Here is a 26413-nt window from a genome sequence, read left to right on the forward strand (position 1 = left end):
GACAGGCACATTTGGCAGCCTGGCCTGTTCTACATCGCCAGGGGACTAAAGTACCAACTCACGCTTTGGATGCTTTAGGTTGGCCGAATAGACTAAAGTGGTTGCATGTGTTAAGTAATTATAATACTGCTTTTAAGAGCTCCCTGAGATTGAAAACCTATCACTGCAATGAGGAAGGTAAGCATTAATTGTTAGGTAAATATCAAAGCAACATACATATAGATAAAGAAAAAAGAGACTGTGCATATAAAAGAGAGAATCTTACACAGAAAGGTGGTGCAAGGAAAAAGTGCTGACTTGTGATGCTCAGTGTTTTCTTATTTGCATGTGGAAACGTGCATGCAGAGCATGTGACAAAATAGGCAACCTTTATTGCTAATGAGCCCACTTGTGCACATTAGAGGAGACAGAGGTTTGAAAGCTTGAATGAAAAGTACAGAAGGGTTGATCGTAACATTTTTTCCTTGATTTATCCTAGGTGGTGTTCTACTTTCTGCTCTTCCATTATTTCATGAAAGTACAAAAGAATTAGTTGATTATTTGACTATAGAGTCCTTTATTTTTAACACACCTATAAAAATACAGTTGACATCCTTCAGAAATAAGATGACTCATTTTTATTGGATTGATGCCAGTAACTGAGATTATTAGTGGCATAGGCTGAAAACAAACAAACAAACAAACAAACAAACAAAAAACACCAGTAGTTTGGGAATATAATTCTTTGGACACAGTTCTCTTTGCATAGTCCACAGGTATCCAGCAGACTCACTTTCTGCTAATCCATCATAAAGGTTGCAAAAGGGGTAGAAAATATTTTTGAAAGAGAATTAACTAATAAAAGTATTAGCTATGTATCTTGCAACTTCTATTTATACTAATGAATTGATAGGCAGATAGTACATAGCAGTTTGTAAAATGTTCCCATTATTTTAAAATGTGAAACTTGTGATTAGTCATTCAAATAAATTGTAATTAAATGGGAACATTATGATTATATTATGCTAATGATAGAAATGTGTATTAAATGTTTGCAAGTTATTCAAGAGAATGTATTAGGTAATTAGAAAAAAATATTTGTGTTTGTTCACTCCAAAACTATCAAGTAACTTGATTTGCATTAACAATTTTAAAGCTCTGTAGTTTCATTCATAATAAATTGCTGCTATGTAGGAGATATTCCACCAAATGGAGTTTCAGGAAAGAAGAAAGAAAGGGCAGAATATCACTGTTTTAAGATTATATATAACGTAATTACTAAAGAAGTCCGTAGAAGCCAAGGGATTTTGACTTTTATGGTAAGTTATTCATTAATGATACAGCATCATTTCATAGCTGTCATGCAGTTTTTGTATGATCTCCTGTGAGAGCTGCTGGAAGGCCACGATAAACATGGACTGTTATGTTTTCTATTTTGAAATGTATGAGAAATTTTATGTGTAAATGGCTCAGTGCTGACTCTTAAGAGTGTATTACAAAGAACAGATTTTAAAATGCAACAAAAAAAAAATCAAAGGATGATTTAAAATGTAAAAGACAAATGATCATGAATTTTGCATAAAATTTTTGAAAAGAAGTAAAAGAAAAAAGGGAATCAAATACATGGTGAAAATAAATGTTATTCTTTTGAAGTAAACATCAGTAAAGAGCAAAGCAAACAACACCAATATAGATGTGTTTTTAATGGTATTCAAAGTGAGAATATGAGCAGGAATTCTGTAGTTAGACTAAGATTTGGCTTTAAGCCCTCTGAGTTTATTTTAGAACTTTTTTTTTTTCTAATACATGATTGAAAACAATCTGAGAAGAAGAGCACTGATGTTCTGTATGTATTCTGAAATTTCCACAGACTGCATCTGACGTAATTATTGGTCTCTGCAGAAATTCTTTTAAAATTAGCCACCTATTAACTATCTATTACTAGCATTTCACAGACACAAAGAAACAGAAATCACTTCTGATTTTCAGGACGTAATATATAATATACATACAGTAGGAAGGTTCCTTAATCCATAAACTTCCACATCAGTTTAAAATACAGTTCGTTACTGGCATACATCCCTAACTTTTGTGTATACAAAAGCTCTGATGAATGATGACATTTTGGAGAAATGTGCTAAACTGTTGGGAAGTGTTTGAAAAGAGTGAGCTTAGATTTAGATTTGCAACACTACCTAGGAGAGTTGAATTTTCATGTCATTTGGAAACTCCCTGCCCCCTTCCTCCTTCTAAAATTCTATAAAGTATATTTCAGGGCTCATTGTCTTTGGTAGTTGTTACTCTTTAGTAATGTTGTATTGCTAAGAGTTAGTAGAAATGAGGGCATACCACGTTCTAGATTAAAGCTGCAAGAATTGTGTGAGATAATGTTTCAGCAAATGAAATGGCTGTGTTGAATGTTGTTTTTCAAAAGTCTAAAAACTTATTTATGAACTTCAATGGAAATATGTCATTGATGACTATGTTCTTAGGAATACAAAATTAGATACAAAGTTAATGTTGCTATCAAACATAAGAATATTGTGTCTGGTAGCTTGAAAACCATTCAAGTCAATACAAATTTGGTTATTGTAATTAAGAAGCCTTGAACATATTATCTTGAAGACCAGAAAAAGATGCAGGGTTGAGTTCATAGTATCATAGTGCCAGAGTTTTCTGTGGTAGCTCTGTTCCAGTGGATTGAATTCTTTATTGTACTGTGTTTGAACTAATCTGAAATTGATATATTTAATGAGCCAAATTAGTCCTAACTGTTTGCTTGGGAATAATAATTAAAATAGCTAAAGCATTAATTTATATCTTTGGGGATTTTTGTTCTACAAATAGAGCTAAGTAGAAGCACTTTCTATTAATCACACTGAGAGGAAATAAAGTAACCTTAAAGTTTTTATAGGACACAGGAGATCCAGACTGAATTCCCTGTACTACCTGAATAAGATTACGGGTAAGGATGAGGTACTTACTCTCCTGCTAAATGCTGTAGTAACCAGGTAATAGCTCCTGTCTTCCTGTTAGACCTATATATTGCCTTTATTAATTTGAACAATGTTTTATACCTGGGTCTTTTCCATCTCTAACAGATCCCCATGCCACTAGCCTAACATGTCAAAGTTTCTTCATATAACCTGAATATTTATATATAAGAAGTTAATCACCATAGCGTAAATAACTCAGGTATAGATATATCTATATCTACTTTCATTTAACCTGAGTCAGATATCTGGTTTTACTGATTTTACTCACAGGTTACATTGGAAGAAGAAGAAGAAAAAGAGAAAGGAAAAGGAAAAGGAGAAAAAGGAAAAGAAAAAAGAAAAGGAAAAGAAAAAAGAAGTGTAAGTAGGTGAAATACCAGAATTCAATCTTAATGTGTAAAATTGAGTAATGACAAAGTAGTCTCACTTCAAACATTTTGTTTCAACAATGGAAACATTATTGGAAGGTTATGTATCTGCAGCTGGCTTCTCTGAAATATTTGATTAATCTATATCAACAATTCCAGACTACAAGAACTAATAACAAAAATGATAAAAAGCCTTGTTGTAAAGGAGAAAATTTCATGCTGGTAAAGTTCATTTTCTTATTTACAACATGAAGTACATTACTGACAGGAGTGATTCAAACTTCTTTTCTTGGATTCTACATTTGCTTGGGTTTTGTATATATACTACACACCATGTACTGGTAGACTGGGAGAGAAAATAGTTACACTAATGTTTTATGCTAATGGAAATATCTGTAAAGGACAGCAATCTAATTTTAATCTTGCTATCATATGTGCAAACAAATTCTAAGCAGTACTGCAGACAGATGCGGTATGCATATTCCTCAGGCTTCTCTTGCACCAACAGATTCACTTCTGTGATTGCAGAGCAACTGACATAACGGCAGAAGGAACTGTAAACTAAAGAACCTTGGGATATAGATTGACTGTATGTCTTTGTATAGCACTCTTCAGTCATGTACACAATTAGTGTTTATTAGATATAATCTGATGTTAGGATTTATCTTTCATGGGAGACAGATTTTAGTAACTTCTAAATTAATAGGCAATGTTAAGGACCCAAGGTGTTTGACTGAAACTGTAAGAGATGGCTATTCAGTTGCATTATATTTGGTGACATACATGATTTATTAAGGCCAGCATTATAAATAATGTAGTATCTGAAAAGGAAATATACTGTGTGGTCACAAGTGTAAGATGACTTGCTCTTTTAATAAACCTTTCAGAGTCCCAAAAGGATATGCCAAGATAAGTAAATAGAGTATCTGTGAGCTAGACACCCCACAGTGCAGTGGACAAACAATCAAAGGGACTGTCTTTCACTGACATTCATGTTTCTGAACCCTTCATAATGTCCTAAAAATCTTTAATTTGAGATCCTTTCCCAGATCTGTTGCTAGTATTGTCTTCAGTATATCTCTGCTCTGTGTTTATAATGTAGTGATAACATCCCCCAAACAATTTGAGAAGATAACTGTGAAGATTAATTAGTTTATGGTATGTGGTGTTCTGAAAATGCAAAATGACACAATTAAGAACTATCTTTACCTTATTCATTGTTTTATACTATTAGTACTACCCAGATAACTGCTTTTTACCTAGATGGAGAGTCCATCACCTCTTTCCCCATCTGTTCTTTGCTAATGGACTTCTGTGGAAAACATAGGTCCTTAAATTGCAATTTCTTTGTTTTGTAAGTTCTATAACTAGCCTACAATGCAGTACGAGATTTATCATTCAGAGAAAAGAATTCTGAAGTATCTTGTACTCTGCCAAACAGCCTCAGAAAACCGTATACATATTACTGTGCTTGTTGTCATTTTTCAAGCATAGCAGGTTTTTGGTTGAGTGGCTTAGTGGCTTCTTAATGCTTGAAGACGTCTAATAGCACATTTGAGAGAGTTTTTCTGTTAACTTCTAAAGGATTTGGTTGATTGACGTCTTTACAAAGTTCACATACAATTATGCTATGGCTTTATGGGATGTTTCATGGTTCATACACTGAATCAATATTCTCTGTATCTGATATTTAATATTGTATTATTAAAATAGAGAATACATTTGAGGCTTTAGATCTTTCTGTCTTTCTATAAGAAAATTACTTAGGTAGGGTGAAAAATGTGTATATAGTTTAAAGATTAATTGGATCTCACTCTGAAAGGTGTTATTTCTTTTCGTTGTTTCTAAATTGCTCTTCTGGGACAGTTATGAATCATCATTACTCATTTATTTCTGCTTTAGGGATTTTATAATCTTTAAATCATATCATATGCATCTTCCTATGTAGGTCTGATAATCTGCTCTGTCTTTTGTGGTACGAAAAGGAAATGTTCTTCAGGATAAGCTGTTACAGTATTCTGCTCTTTGCCACTAGTGAAGGGTGAAAATTCCATTCCAAGAGTCTGGTTATGTTTGATTTTGATGTGAAAGAGAATCTTGAATAATAACTTATTCAGGTCGTCTTTTAATTTGGTATATTAAATATGTTGGACTGTTTTCAGGAACCAAAAATTAAGTTAGCTTATTAATTCTGTGCGCTATCCAGCACCTGTAGAAGAGAGGCCTACCTGTAGGATTCTGAGTCTGTTTTCCTTCCATCTCATTGTGGCTTTTACTATTACGTTATCCTATGCTTAGCTTGTTTTGCCTCTATATGCAACACTTCCTGGAAAGCTGGTCATGTGATTTGTATAGAACATGCAAAATGTGTATAACTTAATGCTGTTCACAGACCATTAAAAAAAATAAATAAATCACTTTCAAACATGATTTGAATTGACTGCTCCTGATGTAAGCATACTGCTACTTTAGGAATGATCATGATAAACTTAGGTGATATTGTGTGTTAATTCAAATTCAGGTGACTGAATAATATTTTCTAGGTACTACTTGGACTAAATTAACATGAAATAAAGATCACATGCATTGTAAACCAGTTGTATTCTAAAACAGAAAGGTCAGTTTTTCTTTTTGATAAGAGAGTAACCACAGTGATACTTTGATGCATTGCCATGGACTCATGTTATATGGCATGACCTACAGTAGTGGCTATATGTTGCAAAGTAATGGCTGTAGAGAAGTCCTCATGATAGCTTTATAATGAAACAGTTGTGTTTTTCTTAATTTTAGAAGTAAGAGTCACTGAACCTAATTATTTTTACCCATCTTATTCTGTCTCCTTTGCCTATATTCCTTCATTAGTAGTCTGAAAGTAATTTTAATAAGATTCACTTTCAGGGAGAACTTGCAGCAATATCATTTTTGTTTCACTTTACTTTTGCCTCTTTCCTATGGGCTTCTTCCATGATTGACTGTTCTCCAACTTCCACTGTCCCATGGTTCATTACCATTACTCTCTAATGGGTTTGTAGAATTTCCATTAAATTACTGTGATGTTCTTCAGGTTCCTCAGGATTTTGTAAGTTTTATAAATGCCAGGGTGCAGTTTTGACTTAATAATTACTAGAATACAGCTGAAAAGCATGTACAGGAAACAGGATCAGATGAATTCACACCCTTGTTACAATAGAGCATAAGGGAATAGGTAGTATACATGTGATATAATGACAACAGCTGTGGGCTAAATGCTAGGCCTTTCATATCTAAAAAAAAAAAAAAAATAGTTTCTTGCATGTACTATACAACAAATCATTAATCTAACAATGGCATTCTGGAATCCACTTTGAATTTTGCTATCTATATCACACTTTCTAATTTTCTTCATTAGCCTTTTCCTGTGTTTTTCTGCTGAAAAGCTTTTGAAGTCCATGTAGATTAACTATTCTACTCAGTCCTCTGATCTCTTATTGTCATTTCCTTGAAGCTAATTAAATTTATCTTGTATTATATCCCCTTCCTAGATCCCCACTGAAAATTTTGTGTACATTTGAATGTCCTTTTCTTGATAGAATTTTATTTTATTTTATTTTATTTTTTAGGTCTAATGCTGTAAAAAACTTGTATTTTTTATTTCCTTTTCATATAACAGTGCTACATTAAGTTACCCTGGTCACCTGAGGGAAAAACAAAACAAAAAACAAAAACAAAAACACAAACAAAAAGACCACTATGATTTTAGAGAAATGTCTGCTCTCAAGAAAACATTACTCTATTCTGTCAGTACGTAGAATACACCACAACAGCATTGACAGGTGTTACTAGCTCAGTGCATATGAGGCAATATTTTGGAGGTCTTTCACTTAAAAAAAAAAAAAGTATTGTGTTGGTTGCTTATTTTTGTCTTCCGTGCTGGTTCTTTTTGGTTGCAGAGAATGAGCACCCCTCAGAAAACCTGAGAAAGACTCCTGCTGCATATGTGCATATTTTAGTACCAAAGACGATGCATGACATAGAGAAAAGAATGTCAGTAAGTGTAGAGAAGCCAGAACTGAGTAGGAAGTGGTTTTCCTGTCCTATAAACACCTACATGTTCCTGAAAATACCCACATGAGTTTATAAGTGTATTATGAGTAATTGTACGAGTGCATAAGAGTCTGTCATCATCCCCTGTTCATTTGATGTGATTGGTGCTCTTCACCACTTGCTAGAAACTTCTTTGAAAGCAGTTGGGACCTCTACAGCTGACCTCAGGGACAGATGATTTAACAGTATAGAAAGACTGAGGAAAGTTTTGCAGGAATAAAGATGTGTGGTTTTGATTAGTTATAGAGAAGGATCTAGGTTTGCCCTAGAAGTCAATCGGAGATAGCTTGCAGGATATATTTTTATTAGTTTTCTTTCTGACAGCCTCTTTCTATCTATGTAGATATTCAGGGTCCTGGTGTGAAAGGCCTTGAGGGAGCTGCTACTGTTATGAGAGCTGCTACTGTGTTATGAGAGAGCATTTGTTTAGCTGCTCTTGAGTGAGTCACACATCCAAATTAGGCCTTGGTTTCCTCTCTCCTCCCAAGACTGAGGATTTAAAACCAATATTCAAAAGAAACTTTCTATCTTCTCAGTCTCAGACACAAAGCTGAGCTATCACATCTCTTGAGCTGCAAAATACTCTACTTTCCTGTTTAGACCCCGTTGTGTTACTGAGTGGAAAGGGTTTATGTGGCAGGGTGGCTGTGGAGTTGGTCTCTGTGAAAAGACACGAGGACCTGTCCCTGTGCTAGACAGAGCCGATTCTAGCCAGCTCTAAAAGGAACCTGCTGCTGGTCAAAGCTGAGCCAATGAGTAATGCTGGTGGTGTCAAGAAAAGACAAAAAAAAATAAATAAAATAGAAAAGGTAAAAAAAAAATGCTGTGCAGCAGCTATGTGAGAGAGTAGTGAGGAAAAAATACAATAGGAACAACCCTGCAACCACCACAGTCAATAAAGAAGGGTGGAGAGGTGCTCCAGGGGTTGGAGCAGAGGCCCTGCAGCCTCTGGAGAAGGCCATGGTGAAGCAAATTGTCCCCCTGCAGACCATGGAGGACCATGGTGGAGGAGATATCCACAATGTCCCATGGGAAGGACCCCACACTGGAGCAGGGGTAAAGAGTGAGTAGGAAGGAGCTGCAGAGACAGTGTTATGGACTGATCACAACCCCCCATTCCCAATCCCCCGTGCTACTCGGAGGAAGAACTGGAACATGAGTAAGAAGTGAAGGAGTGAAGATTAGTCTGGGAAGAAGACGTCTGGGGAAAAGGTTTTTTAGTTTTGGTTTTGTTTCTCACTATCCAACTCAATTTTTAATTGGTGATAATCTTTCTTAAATTAAGTCTGTTTTGGCATTGATGGTAATTGGAGAGTGTTCTTATCTTGATCCATGAGTTTTTTCATCTTGTCTCTCCCTTCCCTCCTATTGAGGAGCGGGAGTGGGAGTGGCTGGGTGGGCATCTGGTTAACCCACCACACCGAGGCAGATTTATAATGACAGGTATACTTCTTTTTTGAACAATTACTTATTTTTGTTGGAAAATATGATGCTCTTGCATTGTACTTTCAGTGCAGCCTAATGGTACTCATTCGCATTTAAGTATTCTTTCTGGAAAAACTTAATTGATACTTGATTTTATTGTCTGACTCTAACCAAATTGGACTTGTTGATCAGTGAAAGGATCACTTTATTTTCTGAAGTTCCTGCTTGCATTATTACTAGGAAGAGAATTTTTCTGCAATGGAAAATCTTTCATCTCTAATTGATGCATGATTTCTTTCCTATAAATGTCTCCTTTTCAAAATCTCTTCATTGTTGGCTTTCTAAAATGTGTGCAGTGATTTTAAAGTTCTTGTCCTTATTTCCAAAGCCCTGAGTGGCTATGGTATTTGACTAATTTTCTGTTCTGCATTTTCTAAGCTGCTAATTACAGTATGAATCATAAGGTTACTTTTTTTTTTTTTCTATATATACTGTAATTTACTAAGCTGTGAGTCATGAAATTTTTGTAGCTCTACCCTTTTAAAGATATTGCAGGATCCTTTCCTGCTGCCCACTTGGTGTCTTTATTTAAAAATAAAATTGAAGAAGGAAGTCTTTGCTGCTACTTTTAACTCAATAGCTGGTTGTACTTTTTATTTATTTATTTATTTATTTTTGTGAAGGATATTATGCTTGTTTTTTATTGTTACTGAGTTGCCTAAGTTGCTATATGAAATATAAAATATGTAGAGTAATAATATGTATATAGTGATAAAGGCAAAATGTTTCACGAAAATCTTTTCTTGATGGATTTTTGGGGTGTTACTGTGCAGTAAAATAACAATTTCTTTTATTTCTATTCATTACTGTGATTTTGCCAGTATATAACTAATTTTGTATATAACTAATACAAAGAAAAAGCTGTGTGTGTGTGAAAACCATGGGGTTCCTCATAACCCATGTACCCATCTCTCTTTGACTGCAGAAATTGCTTTGATTATGATATTGAAGCTAAACATTTATTATTATTATTATTATTATTAAAGAAATTTAATACCTCATTGGCATATCCATGTATGTGATGTCCTGTCATTACTTTTTACTCAGGAAAATATGAGGATATATTTCCCATTATTAGAGAGTCATTCAGACAAAAAGTGAAGAGTTTTGAGTAGCAATTGCCACAGAGTGCTGAATTTCACATACTTGATTTCTTCCCAAATGAAAGAGGGAATATGATTGATTACTACTAGAGAATGAAGCAGAGGGACCAACTGATTTGTATGAGAGACTTCTGATTAAAAATACACATAAGCTTAAAAAACAACAAAAAATATAGCTTTCATAACTCATAATTCAAATTATGCTTCTCTTCCACTATTGACTGAAAAAAACAAAATTATTTGATTTTAACTGTTCAGGAGAAGACTTGTTTTGTGATATTTTCCTCTTATTATGATTTTTATTTATTTATTTATTTATACTTCTGAATGATCTCAGACTTTATATTGGTTCTAGGAGCAGGGAATTTTTATTGTAGAATCATAAAATAATTTAGGTTGGAAAAGGTCTTTAAGATAAACAAATAAAACAATCAGTTAGGTGAAACTTGTGAGAACTGTGAAAATTGGCAGCAGTGGAACATGAAAAAACAGGACACATGCATACCTATTTTGCCATAATAATCTCCTTTACTCTTCTTCCATTATTTTAAGCTTCTGTGTATGAACCCACATGTTAGGAACTTGCCTAACATTTTCTTCTGTGAAAGATGTTCCTGTTCCTCTTGAGTAGCTTTGACATTTCCATTATTAGCATCAGGTCTCTTCAATTTGGTGGAGTGGGATGCTAAGGGCTAGAAGTGGAGTGTGCTCTCTTCCTGGGAACTTCTGCTGGGTTTGACTGAGGACAGAGCCATGTAAACACTTCATTACAGGTTAACAAGGTTATGTGAGTCAGCTGGCCCACAATAACGGTGCATCTTAGCCCAGAGCAAAAGTAAAATAATTTTGATTTCCTTAAGGAAAGATAACTTGATAAAACATACACACTGGCATAGATAAACCATATGTTGGCCAACGGTTTGTTGCCTAGTACACATGGTTGACTCATTTAGCTGTGTAAAATCATTTGTCTGGTTTTAATTTTATGTCTTGCATTTTCCTCCCAAAGGGAGAAAGTGTAGAAAATCTCTAAGGAGCTATTCTGCTCTGCTATTTAAATTGCCCAAGTATGCACAATCTTAGGAATATTTGATAGCTGCTGGCACAGCTCTGATGATCAAGTGGACTGAGCCTCCCCCTCCTGACAGCAGTGTCTCCCCTTAGCCCGTGACTCTTGCATTTCTCAAGTGCCCACTCTGGCCCTTAAGGGAATCAGATTTATGCTGCTGCCAACTGACATGAGTGGTCTCTTGTGTTGTGGTGCTGAATATTTAGCACCCTGCAGGTGGACATGTTAGGTGTTGTAGCTAAAACATGGGAAGATGTTATTGTTTCCATTTTAAGATATGGTGTATAAGTGATAAGAAAGAATGCAGTTAAGTTTTGGGGAAATTTTAAATACCAAAAATAGATAAGTGAGAAGTGTACGCTTCTCAGTAAGTGTATTGATATTTAAAATTTAAATAATGAGTCAAAAAGCAAAAAGAAAAAAAAGTAAATTCTTATCAGACAGAAAGGTAGCATGGCATTCTGATAGAGGCTGAATAAATAAATAGCTAAATAAATGATAAAAAAAACTGTTTTAACTTATGCTGTATTACAGAAAGCAAAATAAAACAAACAAAACCCAAACCAAACCATTAAAACAAACAAAACCAAAACACCACATCATGCAAATATTGTGGCTAGAGGAAGGCAAACTAAGTCCAGTAATATGTTGCCTCATTTGACCTGTTAGTGTTATGGTATTGTTAACATAAGACATTGTTGCTTCAAATTCTAATCCAAGTCAGTGACTTGTAAGACACATTGCATGCTTGATAACTTTGTAAAATATTGAGAATGCTATTATTGACATTACTGAGCATTAAGACTTCACTTAGTTTATCCCATGTAGGATAGAAACAAAAGAAGCAGCAAAATTCCCATGTTTCCCTACACAGGACACCAAACAGGAGAAAAACTGTTTCAGGCAGGAAAAGTTTAGATTTGTTTTATACTTAAGTAGGGCTTGGTATAAAATAGTTCATCCAAATTTTCTTCTTATGTAAGAATTGGCTACTGCAGATGTGAAACTGTGTGAATCTGGATAGCTGTTGACTGATATTCAGGCAAATGAGTCTTAAAAGTGCGATGGAAGATGAAGTTAGTTAATACTCTGCCCTATCTCCATAATATCTTTTGCAACTCTTGTGATATTGTTTTTTAGTAGTTATGGTTGTACAGTTTTCTTTCAACCGTTTCAGTCTCCCTATAGCAAATCTTGAAACTAAATTTTGGAGCTCCCACTTATATTTATATTTTTTTTGTGAAATTCAGAGGAAGCTATCTTGGGTCTGTACTTGACTACACAACACCTTGCTAAGTTTCAGAAATGCTTCCCTCTTTCAGAAAAAGAATTATAAATCAAAATGTAGCTTCTTAGTTGAAGGTCACTCTGCACTGTCAAAAATATCTATAGTTTGCAATGACCGGAATGAACCTTTAAAGAATTCTTTTTTTTTTTTTTTTTCCCTCCATGGCCAAACTGCTCTCTTCTGTTGATCTAGCAATCTAGCAGCAGCAAAAGTGCAGAAATTTATTCCTAATTTGGGAGCTCACTCTTGCACAGTGTGGGCTGTCAAGACAGTTGTGCCGAGTTGTCTTATACCTTTCTTGTGGGAGGGTAACGTATGTATATGAATAGCGTAGGCAATTTACATCCCTCAGAGAAAGCAATCTGCTGCTTGAGGCACTTGGGAAGGAAGAAGAGGAAAGGAAAATCTTTGGAAATATCCTCTGGAATGATCGTGGTACCATATGAAGGAGCAGGAAGAGAGGAAGGTAAAGCAGAGTTTCTATGCCTGAGAAGACGTAAGAATACAAGCTGCAGCTTCACCCAGGGTTGGCCCTTACCTGTGATATAAAGGGAAACTGTATGGGAGGAATGGATTTCATCTGAGCCTTATGGGAACCAAATACCCCAAAAAAGGAATAAAATGGCTCTGTGCAGTGCAGAAAGGCTTTGGAAGCAAGAGCAGGCAGTCTGAATGTCTGGCTGTAGATGGAGATCTAGTGGAAAAAAAGGCAGTTAGTAGGGTATTTTGCTAACAGGATACAAAACATACGTGAAAGACAGAGTAAGCTGTGTAGGCAATAGAGATGGATTTTATGCTGCAGAGACCTGATAGTCAAACTGAATTAATGCCTCAGTGAACAACACAGAAATTGTATCCTAAAGGAATCAAGCTAGAGCTAAATCTTTCTTCCAGCACAAAAGCAGTAAAAATCCTGGCACAGGTTATAGAATTATAGAATGGTTTGGATTGGAAGGGACCTTAAAGATCATCTAATTCCAATCCCCTCTGCCATGGGCAGGGACTCCTTCCACTAGACTTCGGGGTAGCCCAAAGCCCCATCCAACCTGGCCTTGAACACTTCCAGGGATGGGGCAGCCACAGCTTCTCTGGGCAACCTGTTCCAGTGCTTCTGTAAACAATTTCTTCCCAATATTTAATCTAAAGCCACCCTTTTTTTTAGCTTAAAACCATTACTCCTTGACCTATCCCTACACTCCCTGACAAGGAGTCCCTCCCCAGTTTTCCTGTAAGCCCCCTTCAGGTACTGGAAGGCTGCTATAAGGTCTTCCTGGAGCCTTCTGTTCTCCAGAATGAACAACCCCAACTCTCTCAGTCTGTCTTCATAGGAGAGGTGCTCCAGCCCTTTGATCATCTTCATGGCCCTCCTCTAGACTCATTCTGGAAGTGTTTAAGTCCCAGTTGGATGGGGCTTTGATCAACCTGGTCTAGTGGGAGGTGTCCCTGCCCATGGCAGGGGGGTTGGAATCAGATGATCTTTATCGTCCCTTCCAACACAAACCATTCTATGATTCTATGATAGAGTGCAGCAAGTTTAATTCTAATTTAGAAACTCCAGTCCTGTAAGCCTAATGTCTGTACCAGGCAAACTAGAAGAGGCTACAGTAGAAGACTATTAGTACCTGCGTAAACATAAGCTGCTTTGGAAAATAACTTCTGAAAAGACAAGGTCATCTTTACAACTTCTGGTCATTCTTTCAGGAAGTCAACAAGATTGTGGCTAGGGATGACCTGGTTGATGTAGTCTGTGGCTTTCCAAAAAACAATGACAAAATTCCTTACCTAAAGCTTGTAAGGCAATTAAGTGGCCGTGGCACAAGAGGGTAAAAATGACATAGAAAAGAAAGAAAGTGAAAAATGGGAAACAGATTTTTCTTTTTAATGTTTTTTTTTTTTTTTTTTTTTTTGTTTTGAAAGATCACTGGTGGTAGGAGGGCTCTGTGCTAGGGCAAGCATGTTCACAGATTACCTGAAAAAATTGGTTAGCAGTGAAATTACAAGATCTGATGATAGTACAAGGTTTTTTAGGGTAGGTAGGATGAGGACCGAGACCAAAATATTGCAGAAGGACACTAGGAAACAGAAAGAATTGGCAATAAAATGGCAGATGAAATGCAGTGTGGATCTATATAAAATAGGGCACAACCAGAGAAAGAACCCTGTCTTCAGAGAGAAAGGCTCAGTGCTAGTCACTATCACTAGGGAGTGATACCTGAGAAATCTAGTAAGAAGTGGTTCTTCTCACTAGTGTTTATCTGTGCAATACCTTCCCAAAAGATGTCACAGAGGTGCAAAACCTTATATTTGGCTCAAAGGATTGACTGAACAAACACTTGGAGTGAGAGATCATTTTGGGTTACTAAATAGAAGAATTTCAACATGCTCAGGAAGTCTCCTGAACTAAAACTGACTAGAGTACATGAAAGCATAATAAAGAATTACATAGGTTTACTCTGCTCCTACTCTTCCCTAGATATCTGCTCATGGCTACTAACAGAAGCAGAACAGGCTGAACAGACCCTTGGTTTTATCCTTTTTTGTCGTTTTGACTTTTGGAAGATACTTAGAATACTTGATTAGAATAATTTAAGACAGCTTTTCCTTGTCCTGCTCTTTTGGCCCAGGATGAGCAGAGTATAGCACACACCAGTGCCACACTCTCCCATGCTTCCCATACTAACAAATACTTGAATAGATAAGTGGATGTCACAGAATTGCCTACGTCAAATCTGTACTGCTTGGGATACCTCAGACTTGGAAAATGCTTGTGGGCAGGTCTTCTCCAAACAACACTGGCATTACATGAAAGGTCAGGTATGTTCTCTTGTTTATAAGCCTCTTGTGTTAAAACTCCTTTGCATTTCCCCCAACATCTTTCAGAAAAAAAAAAAAATCTTGTTGACAATAGCTCAAATATCTGAAAATTAGGAAAAACAAAATAGTGCAGTGGGATTCCTGCACTGTGGGATTCCACATTAAGCTTTCTTTGTTAGAGAAGCTGATTTCTACCTTAATTCTGGAGTAGCTATTACACTTAAAAAAGTAGAATTATAAAATCATAGAATTATTTAGGTTGGAAAAGACCTCTAAGATCACCAAGTCCAACCTTTAACCTAGCACTGCCAAGTAAACCATCTCCTTAAACCATCTCCTTAAGCTTTACATCTACATGCTTTTTGAAGACCTCCAGGGATGGTGACTCAACTACTTCCCTGGGCACCCTGTTCCAATACCTCACAAACCTTTCAGTGAAGAATTTTTACCTAATATCCAACCTAAACCTCTCCTGGTGGAACTTAATGCCATTTCCTCTTGTCTTAGCACTTGGTGCTTGGGAGAAGAGACTGATCCCCACCTCACTATAGCCTCCTTTAAGGTAATTGTAGAGCATAAGATCTCCCCTGAGCGTCCTTTTCTCCATGCTAAACAACCCCAGCTCCCTCAGCCGCAGGTCCTAAGACCTGTTCTATAGACACTTCACCAGCTTTCCTGCCTGTCTTTGGACGTACTCCAGCATCTCGATGTCCTTGTAGTGAGGGTCCAAAAACTGAACACAGTATTTGAGGTGCAGTCTCACTAGAGCTGAGTGCAGAGGGACAGTCAATTCTCTAGTCCTGCTGGCCACACAATTCCTGATATAAGCCAGGATGCTGTTGGCCAAGTATGTTATCTTTTGTTATGCTTATTTGAGCTCCAAAGCAAGAATCTTTACCTTTTATATACAGTTGAGCTAGCAAAGCACTCTGTAGTTGGTAATTATTCATATCTAATGGGCATCTTTCTGATCAGCTGCACATTTTCTCTCATAAATTATTTCATAAGGAGAATGAGATCAGGTTTGAAACAATTTCTTAAAACTGCATAATAACTTATCAGTCTTATTGACATGCATTTTGAAAAACAATAGTATTGTACACAGCTTATGTATGAGCAAATTAAATCACTCTTAGCATCTTTTAAGGTTCTTGTCACACACTCTCCCCTCAGTCAAACACAATTAGCTCACTAATCAACCTACTTGTCAAAAATGCTCTTCTTTGGCAGAAGAGACTGAGAAGTTTGACAAAGCACATTAAGTTGGTGATGTTGATTAATGCTTTTCAGTTAGTAGCAGTTTGTTGAACACTATAAATTAAGAATTTTCATGACAGTTGGCTTTTCATAAACTACATGCAATAGGGGCTCGTCATTGCAATGAAGCAATTTATTTTTCCTTTGTAAGATTTCTCAGGACTCTCTGCTTCATGTGAGTTTCTGTTGAATATATATATATATATTTTGTTAAAATGTAAATGACACAGTTTGAAGTCCATAAGCCTCTTTGCTGAAAAAGAAAGAAGGGAAAGAAGTTTGATGCTGAAGAATGCTGAGTATTCCTAAATGTTGTCAAAGAACTGTAAGGAGAAAACTGAAGTTCCAGGAGGCGTAGGCCTTTTTCTTATTTTTGCGTATCTCAAATGTTTGTCACTTTCAGTGACAGATTTGGTAATGTGAAGTGCTAATATACAAGCAGTGGTCCACGGGAGTTTCTTTAAAGATTATTCCATTAAATGCAGGAAATTTTCTTGCCTTTGACTGTATTCCCTTCAGTGTTCTTGGTAGAAATGACATCCTCAGGGTTCATAAAAATAATCTGGCTCTAGAAATGCCTTATCTGTGAAAACCACAAGACTGTTCTATGATGTTTTCAGAGCACTTTTAAACAGCAGTCATCCAAGATGTGCTTTATAAAGCATTTTAGTATTGATAACCTTTCAGACAAGTGTTTTTCAGCAATAGCCAAAGGGCAATATGTTTATAGTTCTTCTTGATGAACATGGTAGCTTAGTTTAAGTACTACCTAGAAACTTGGAAATCTTGAATGCTGCTTCTCTGAATTTTCCCTTAGACTGTATAGGAACAACATGAACAACAACAACAAAATCTATATTTGGGAAATAGTTACGACTGAATACTTGTAAAAATGTAGGCACAGAATATATACAATAAAAGAGTTTTCATACACTTGTCTCCATACATTGCACACAGCCAGCATCCTTACTTGCATTTAAATAGTTACAAATAATAAATAATCCAAATAGTTCAGAACTAAATCCAGTACTAACAGTGAATTTTCTTATGTCATTTGAAGAAACTACCTCCTAATCATCTAACTTAGTGAGGTGTGCATTAAGCCTATACATTAAGCCACATGGTAGGTTTGTTTTCTTTTTAATCAAGAAGAGGAGGTAAGTAATACTTTCATCCTTGAACTTCTCACAATTTTAAGTTCTGCTTATTGGAAATTGTGCTAAATTATCAATACACATAATAATGTTTTGCATTAAAAGTATAAAGATTTTCTGCTTGCACACTTAACATGAAGTTGTTTGCAAATTTGTTTTTCTTTTGTTCATATTTAAGTCAATAGATTCCCTTCTCTTTTACACTTTAGGTCTGAGTATATGTCTGTTTACTTAATAAGGAGATATTCTGGAGACTACGATTAAAAACACCTGTGGGAAATACTTCTCATACAACCATAGTCTGAAAGCCATAGAGTGAAAAAAACACATGCGTTAAAGATGTTGCTAATGATCTGAGCTCCAAACAAAAGGTAGCAGAATGGTTCATAAAAATAACCATAGTTTGGCAGATTTTATTCCCTGAATAAAACAGGTATCCAGAGTGTAAATTATTATATACATGAATGTCAGTGTTAATAAAAGTGTAACTTAATATAAACGCAATATTTGATTCACTAACATTTTTTTAGAGAGGAAGTTTTAAGGTTGTGGGAGGTTGACCTTGGACAGCTGTTCAAACTCACTCCTTTATTCCTGACTCTTCTACCTCCTTCTCTCTATTGTATGGTGCAGGAGAGATGGGGAGTAGGGGTTGCAGGCAGTCCTTAAAAGTTTCTCGCTGCCACTTGTTCTAACTCACACTTCTCTTCTGTTCTTGTGTGGGCTTTCATGGGCTGCAGTCTTTCACAATAAATCTGCTCCAGTGTGGCTCTTTTCCACAGTCCTTCAGGATAAATCTGATCCAGATTGGGCTGTCTATAGGCTATAGCTCCTTCAGGGTATATCCACCTACTCTGGCGTGGAGTCCTGCTGTGTTGATGTCTGCGATAGCAAGGGTCCTCTCTACAGGCTACAAGAAAATACCTGCTCCATCATAGTCTCCTCCATGGGCTGCAAGGAAATATCTGATCCACCATTATCCTCTCCACTTGCTGCAGGTGAATATCTGCTCTGGTGCTTGAGGCACTTTCTTCCCCTTCTTTTTCTCTGACCTTGGAGTTTGCAGGGTTGTTTCTCATGCATGCATGCATAATTTCTTTCTTCCCTCTGTCATTTTTGTCCTTTCTTAAATATGTTTTCCCAGGGGCACCACCAGATAGGCTGATTGTCCCAGCTGCATGCTGTGGTGGGCCCATTGCAGAACAGGACACAACCTGGCCTCTTGTCACAGACACCACCCCTGCAGCTTCCCACTGCCAAAACCTTGACACCTACAGCCATAACCAATTGGTATAATTTTCAACTTTTTATTAAGCCTATTCAAACAAGAGAGTTATAGCTGTGAATTTAAATTGCCTTTATGTTGATCAAATTAGGCAACAATAAGCCTTTTTTTTTTTTATGGGTTACCAAATTACTCTTTTTTGTATGGCTTCATTCATGGTCATTGATATGAGCTCTTCTTTAGCACATAAAATGAGTAATAGCTTTTCTAACTGAAACTACAACAGGAATTTAATTAAGCAGAGAGTAATGACTTGAATCCCAGTTTAGAAACAAAGTTGGGGCTACCACTCCTAACTAAGCGTTTGTTTTGACAAACATTAACAGTCTAGTTTTTCTAACGCATCTAAATTTTAAGATAGTTTATTATTAAAAGGAGAATGGAGACAATGAAGAAAGAGTGGCAGTGGTTTGCCAGTGTTTCCTTAGTTTTCCTGGACTCACCCATACAGTGGTTTTCTTCCTAAGTACTAATGAAAACAGATACTGCTTTACTTCCAAATGGAGCACTAGAGTTAGAAACCACATCTGTAATGATGCCTACAAGTATTATGGTAATCGGACATATCTCCTGTTGAGTCAGTGTGGTGCATTCGCTGTAAAGTCACCAGCCACATATCTTGACCAATGTTTTTGACTTCATTGTTCAGGCTCTGGAAAGGCCTGCAGGTGACAATTTTTCGGACCAAGAAGAGTCTGTTGATATTTGTTGCTACTTCCTCCAGCCTACCCCCCCATTTTTAATTTTTTTTATAGTTACTTTACCAGTTATATAGCCTGTGATTTGTATTCTTTTATGGAGAAATTAATCATTCAACTTTCTAGGAGTAAATTGAACATACTATTCAGAATAATTTAGTGCTTTTACCCTATGCACTTTGTCACCCCAACATTTGGATTTGCTTTCATTCCCAGATAGTTTGTCTGGATTCTCCAGGCACAACCTCTCACGTTTCATGTCATACTGAACTTCACTTTGGTTGTAGGCACAAATATTAATAGAATTGTAAAATGAAGAGTAGTTTCTTATCTTTCCCACTCTCTCTCTATTGTGTATTGATATATACAAGCATATGTCTATACTTGTTAAACTGCTTACATTTGTAGTAATGAAAGCAAACAATACCTCAGGCTGAAGCTTTTTTGCTTCTGCAGAGTAGGAAGAGCACATATGAGGACAGTGCAAGTTTCTTTCTTCTCAAAAGCTATATAGTAATCTGTGATGGCTGAAGATATTGTTCAGTGTTTAGGGCTGTTGAATCACTGATTTTCATGTTGTGTCTGTCATCTAGGCTGCTAACTTTCTAAAGGTGTTTCATTAGAGGAAACAGACAGATACCATTTTCTTATTTCACATTGACTAACTTAGAGTAATTGCCATAAAGCTAGATTAAGCCCAGTATTTTAGAGGTAAAAATCTGGTTTACTGCCATTGGTTGTATTACCTCCAGTTTGCTGGAGTTCTGTACTACCTTCCAACTGCCTTTCAAGTACAGGGTAAAATGAAAGGGAATTAAGAGCAAATGATACATGTAATTAAAGCCCCATTGTGATTACTTCCCCCCATTACAGAATTAAAATACTAATGTAGGTGGCCAAGTCTGAAAATTAGGTTATTAAGCTTTCTATTTATTTATTTTTTCCAATTTAGCTACAAAAATGTTTTTGTTCTGTTTCTGTTGATTTTTTTTTTTAAACTTTCTTCCAAACTTAATTCTTATCTTTCCCATCTGTTCTATGGGAGCAACATTCATGATTTTTATATTCTGAAAACTACAAATTCCTATAACTTCCTTTACCTTGTTACATATTACCTTAGTTAAGTTACCCTAGCTGGGTGCATTGCTGCAAAAGGTTTTCTCTGTTTTTTCTGTGCTCTTTTTAGAGATCTGGCAGTGAAGTGGGGAACAATCCTGTAGAAACTACATGGAATTTGTGTTAATGCCAAGAACAACATTAATATTATGCAGTTTTAATTGAAAAATAGGCAGCATATTTCAATATGCTCTCTACCGTTTCCTTGGCTTGGTATTAGAAACTGTAAGATCTGTCCAGGAAGCTATCTTGTGAAGACAACCAGAACGCTAGTATTTATACTATTCCTGACACCCTGGGACCACTAGATCCCACATAATTACTCATGAAACAGGTGTTCTCTACAGGCTCTTTACATCAAAGTGTGTAAGATACAGAGCTGGCCAGGCTTCAGCCTTTTCCAGCAGGTGACCCATTGCATTCTTTTATGAGATTGTTTAAAAGCAGGATGAACAGAGTGCAAGAGTTCAGAGATTCAGGAGGGGGTAAACACAGTGTGTGTCAAAATGCCTGTCTTATTTGAAATACTATAAAAGAAAGGAAACTTAGGGTCAAACCAGGTAAGAAGTGATAAGTATTTGAGTTCTAGTTAAAAAAATAGTGGAGATGGATAAAGTAGGTTTGACCTGGTTATTGTGGAAGACTTGTCTCATTTTGAAAGAGTTGACAATACAATACACATAGTGGCTCAGGGGAGCTACTGGAACATCTAAAATTAGCTGTGATGAAGATACTCCTTAAAACATCAGTGTTGATGTGTTTGAACTTCAGAGGTTATTCTCTAGAGCTGTTGGCTGTTAACCCTTTTATGCTGCAGCAGTCTTCATGATATGATGCATCTGTCCCTGAAGTAAGTAGAATTTAGTTTATCTGAGGAGAGCTTCTCATGATGTCTCTGAGGTATTTCAAGGAAGTATTAACATAGAAATGGTGGCTTTGTTCATTTTGCATTATGGTGAACTTCATCTAAGTGAACACAGAGGCTTCTACCCTGCTAATTAATGGCTAAATATGGAAATTATAGAAAGGCCCAGAGGAACACAGCGGCAGTAATACTGAAGTGTGTTAGATATTTAAAATATGTGATTCGGTTCCTGCCAGATGGTATTTGCACACTATATGCACCAAATAACCCAGTAGCTATCCCTGCAGAACCGAATTTCTAATTGTAATATTGCTGATTACTTTTAAATCTGTTATGTAATTTCTCTGTAGACCCAGACTCAATAAAAGAAGTCCATGCATTTCATTAGTACTCCAAAAATATGCATCAGACGCTTTTATGATGTGCTAAGCCCAAATACAGTTTACATAAAAGCATATATTTAAAACCAAAACTGTGAAAACATACATTATACTGAAAGAGTACCTATATAATTCTTTGACTTGACACATTCTTGCATAAGATTTTTTCTTTTGATTTAAACTGAATTCCCAGATAATTCAGGAACAAGATACAAATATATTCAGTAATAAAAATAATTGTTCAAAAGTGGATGCATATTAAGACTTACTATGCTGTGTTTTGAGGGTATCTTAAGCAAGATCCCATGCAAGATAGCCTTAGTGGCTCCATTCACAATGGAATTTTTAGTTGTCAAGGTCAATATTGTCCTGTACACATAGATTTAGTTTAGTTTTAGTTTTTTAAGTATGGGAGGAAATATTTTTTCCCTATTTAACAATGATCCTTGTTAATAGAAGCCTGTAGATTGAAGAAAATTCTAGATATACCACACATTATATTCCCTTATTTTTTTTTTTTGATAATATTTACTCTTGTAGAATTATTTAATATAATTCATTTCTCATCGACAAAGTTGCAAGCTCTGGAGATGTAAGTTTTGAATTCTTCTTTTGCACAGGGGTTAAATTACACCTGTGATCATGTGTCAATACAGATTATCAACTAAATATTTCATAGTAATTTCCCAATTGATCATGAAGTGAAAAAAAGCAACCTCCAAGGTAAAGGGAATGTGTGTGTGTGAGAAATAACTCTAAGCTCTAGCCATGAATCTGCCTCAGGGAACAGATTCCAGAGGATGCCACAGTCATTAATAAAAGCTCAGTCCAGATACTTTAAATAGTTTAATGAGGCCAAAGGAGTTACATAACAGAGGTTATTTTAGTATTACCAATCAACTGTAACTACAGGTTTCCCAAGGAAAGCTTTATTCCACAGGAAAAAAGTCATAAGGCTGGTTATAACCCTCTGAAGAAATTATGGTTGTAGAAGAAGAAGAGTGATTCATCATGAGCCATTAGGGTTGTCTGTTAAAACAAATTTTCTCTTCTGAGCACATACAAATTTCCATATTTTCAATGGTCTTTTAAGTTCTTACTGAATATTAACATTTAATGAAGTTACAGGTATGACTTTAAAAATGATGGAGTTTTTACTCTTCATCCTTCCATCTCATATGAAGGTATTTGGAGATGGATTCAGATATTTCATGTATTGTCTGTACTCCATAGCCTCACTTTGAGACTTAATGCTGTCTTCCACATTTGAAAAGCACTGAGTTATTAATGACAGATTGCTTCTAATTCCTACAGGTTTTGATTTAATTTGGGCTAATTTTATTTGCAAACACCTGTAAACGCAACACTTTAATAAACTTATTCAAGTTAAATCTCTATCCATCTGTGCAAATCTGCCTGGCTGGCTTATTTGTGTGCCTACATTGTCCTCTGTTTCTGAGCAACATGCTGCAAGAGTTGTTACATTATTGCATACAGGAATTTTATGTATGGAGAAAACATGCAACTTCCCAACATTAGAATCCTAACATTCCCTTCTCTGTAGCACCTTTACTTCTGCGCCCTGTCCCCCCTTTTTTTTTTCCTCCTCTCTCATGTTTCCCTCCCTTTCGCAGATGTGTTAATCTATCTGCGGAATCATAAGTAAACTTTAGAACATTTTTCTGAAGGTTTCTCTTGAGGAAATCTTTTACAGGAGACTATAGCTTGCACAGGAAGTATCATAAATTTGTTACCAGATAATGGAAATTATTATACATGCTGTATGGTGATATAGAAGGGGAATAGGTATTCTGTGTTACTTTCTAAAGTCTTAGTGTTTTTTTCCTGTCCTAGTTCTTAATGATTCATTTTGCTCATATAGTAGAGCAGCAGAGTATTTATTATCTACATACCAGAGAGATGTAGATGTAGAACTTTATTCGGTCAGCAATTACTGCTCTTATTATGTGTGAAAATAATGAATGCTTTTAAAGAAACCATATACTTATTATTATTATGGAAACCTACTTTGAGAATGGAAAAGCTGATTCAGAGTAGTTTAGATTTGGAAGCAGTTTGGGTGTATCTTAAAGCATGGCTGCAAGAGCAGCAGGAAAGTTCTTCCTCCTCACACTGTCTAGTTTATTTTCTATATCTTTAATATTTGGATGGAGTGGCAAACAAGATGAGGATGTCCCTTTTCCCCTTTTTGCATTTTAGCTGGATACTGCGTTGTCCAGATGGTAATATACATCCTTATCTTCCCACTTGCTGGGAGAGACAGCAGCTTCTGGATCTATTCTTGCTGTTTCTGTGAGAAGACATCGAGCTCTTGGCGCAGCATTTCCTCTTTGAACTGACATTTCTCTTCTCCTCCAGGAAAATGCCGTTGAGCTGACCTGGTTCAGCCAATGAACCCAACTGCTGGCTTAGCATGTCCCATGCAGAGTGCTTTACATCATTATTTGGTGACCTGTTCATTCCCCTTGCACTAGCAGGTCTACTGCAGGATTCTTATATTGATTTATAAAGCCTTCACTTTGTTAGACCATGTTATCTCCCTGATGAATCTCTTTCCTTGGTAGCATTGATTGTCTGACACTGTGTTTCAAGGTTTCTCAAAAGCAAGTTGTATTTTCTAGAAACTTCTCAAAACAAGCTGGTTGGAGTTTCAACCTTCACATATCCATTGCAGAAAAAAATTCTTCCACACCGGTAACTGTGGAGAAGCATTTCATTTTATTTTTTTTCCAAATATAAAGCCCAAAAGATAAAGCTTGAGGCACCCAAAGTTGCTCACTGTGGGTAAATCTCCAAGTAAGAACGGCAATAAAAAAATAGACATTCATGGCATCTGTGTAAGCAGAAACAAGGAGTGATAAGGATTTGTTCAGGGTTCACCATAAATATGAAATTATATGAAGGTGATGGTATAGCTAAGAAAACAGCTCACTTTTTTTTTTTTTTTTGTGGATTTTAAGTAACTAGTGGACATAAAGGAAGAAATGGACTTCTGAATGATATTCTTTGTTTAGCACTAAATTTGGAATTGGACATAGAGGAAGAGAACTGACATTGTAAAATATTAGTGGGCCATAATTCAGGATGAAATATTCAAGTTTATAAAACCAGAGCCAAAACTGAGTTCTTTTATGCAGAAAGAGAAAACCTGAGTTTTATGCTGCTGCAGTTTGCCTTCATTGGCATTTAATTATATGAAGCTATTATAGAGTTTTTACCAGCTGCAGACATCATGGTTATTTACAGAAACTGTGATAGCAGCTAAGAACCTCCTGTTGTGTATTAGGACATCCCTGCAAGATGACAATACTGAAGAAAAAAAAATCTAATTTCTGGTAGATAGGAACTCTTTTAGCATAGTACACCTTTTCCACAAATAATTAAAAGGAGCCACAGATAAACATAAATAGTTCCATGTGGTTATCACAAGTGCTAATTGCTGTAAACTACAATATATTCTGAAACTCTATGGTTTCAGGTTGTTTGGAAGTGCTTTTACCATGGAAAATTAGATCTTCTTGGTATTCACAATACTGAATACAAATTCTAATTAAATATATGGTGACAATCATGAAATTCCTTTTTCATCAGATATAACTTTGCTGTCTTTAACATTTGGATAAGGATTTTCTAAGCTAGTTTTCTTTCATCTTCCTCTGGGTATCCCTTTCCCTATTTTTTTCTTTGCTTAAAAAAACTTTAGCTATGTCAGAAGATAGGATTAAGAGAAGAATACATTGTTCCAGACGTTTCTAAAACAAACAAACAAAAACCTCCAAACCTTGAAAAGCCATCCTTTTATTTTCCCCTCAGGGTTATGAATCTTGTATACTTAATGTTCTAGGAGTGTTTCCTAACTCCGATTATTTGCTTGTATGTCTTTTTTTTCCTTTGTCTTTATTCACTGGTGTAGGAAAAATATACAATACATGTGCACAACTGCAGATGCATATACACTGAGAAAAAAAAAAAATAAAAGTGTTCCCAGCTGATTAATACAGAGGAATGCCAAACATAAAATGGCACTGATGTTTATAAATGGTGTTGGGAAAATAAGCTGCAACCTAGCAATAGCCATTTCCTCCGAGATAACAACCTCCTGTTTCCATGATGTGATAAAACCAGAGTAGCTCATGCTTATTCTCTGTGTGTTTTTATTTTTATCACATCAGTACCACCTTGTCTGAAATTAATTTGATCATATAAAAAAGACAACTAAGTAAAATGATTTAATTTGTTTATATAATTACAGAGGGAGAATTAGGAGTTTCATAGTGAGGTACTTATCATAGCAGATAACCATCATTATACCTGCTGTCATTATAACATTTTAAGGGTATAATTGTATTTCCTTTAAAAGTCACAACTGTGTTGTCATCATCTTTCTTATATATAATACAAGCAATTTTACTGAGTTGTTACATGAACTCTTGCTGAGCACGTACAATCAAC

Source organism: Cygnus atratus, chromosome 2 (assembly GCF_013377495.2).
Source record: "Cygnus atratus isolate AKBS03 ecotype Queensland, Australia chromosome 2, CAtr_DNAZoo_HiC_assembly, whole genome shotgun sequence".
NCBI classification, from domain to species: Eukaryota; Metazoa; Chordata; class Aves; order Anseriformes; family Anatidae; genus Cygnus; species Cygnus atratus.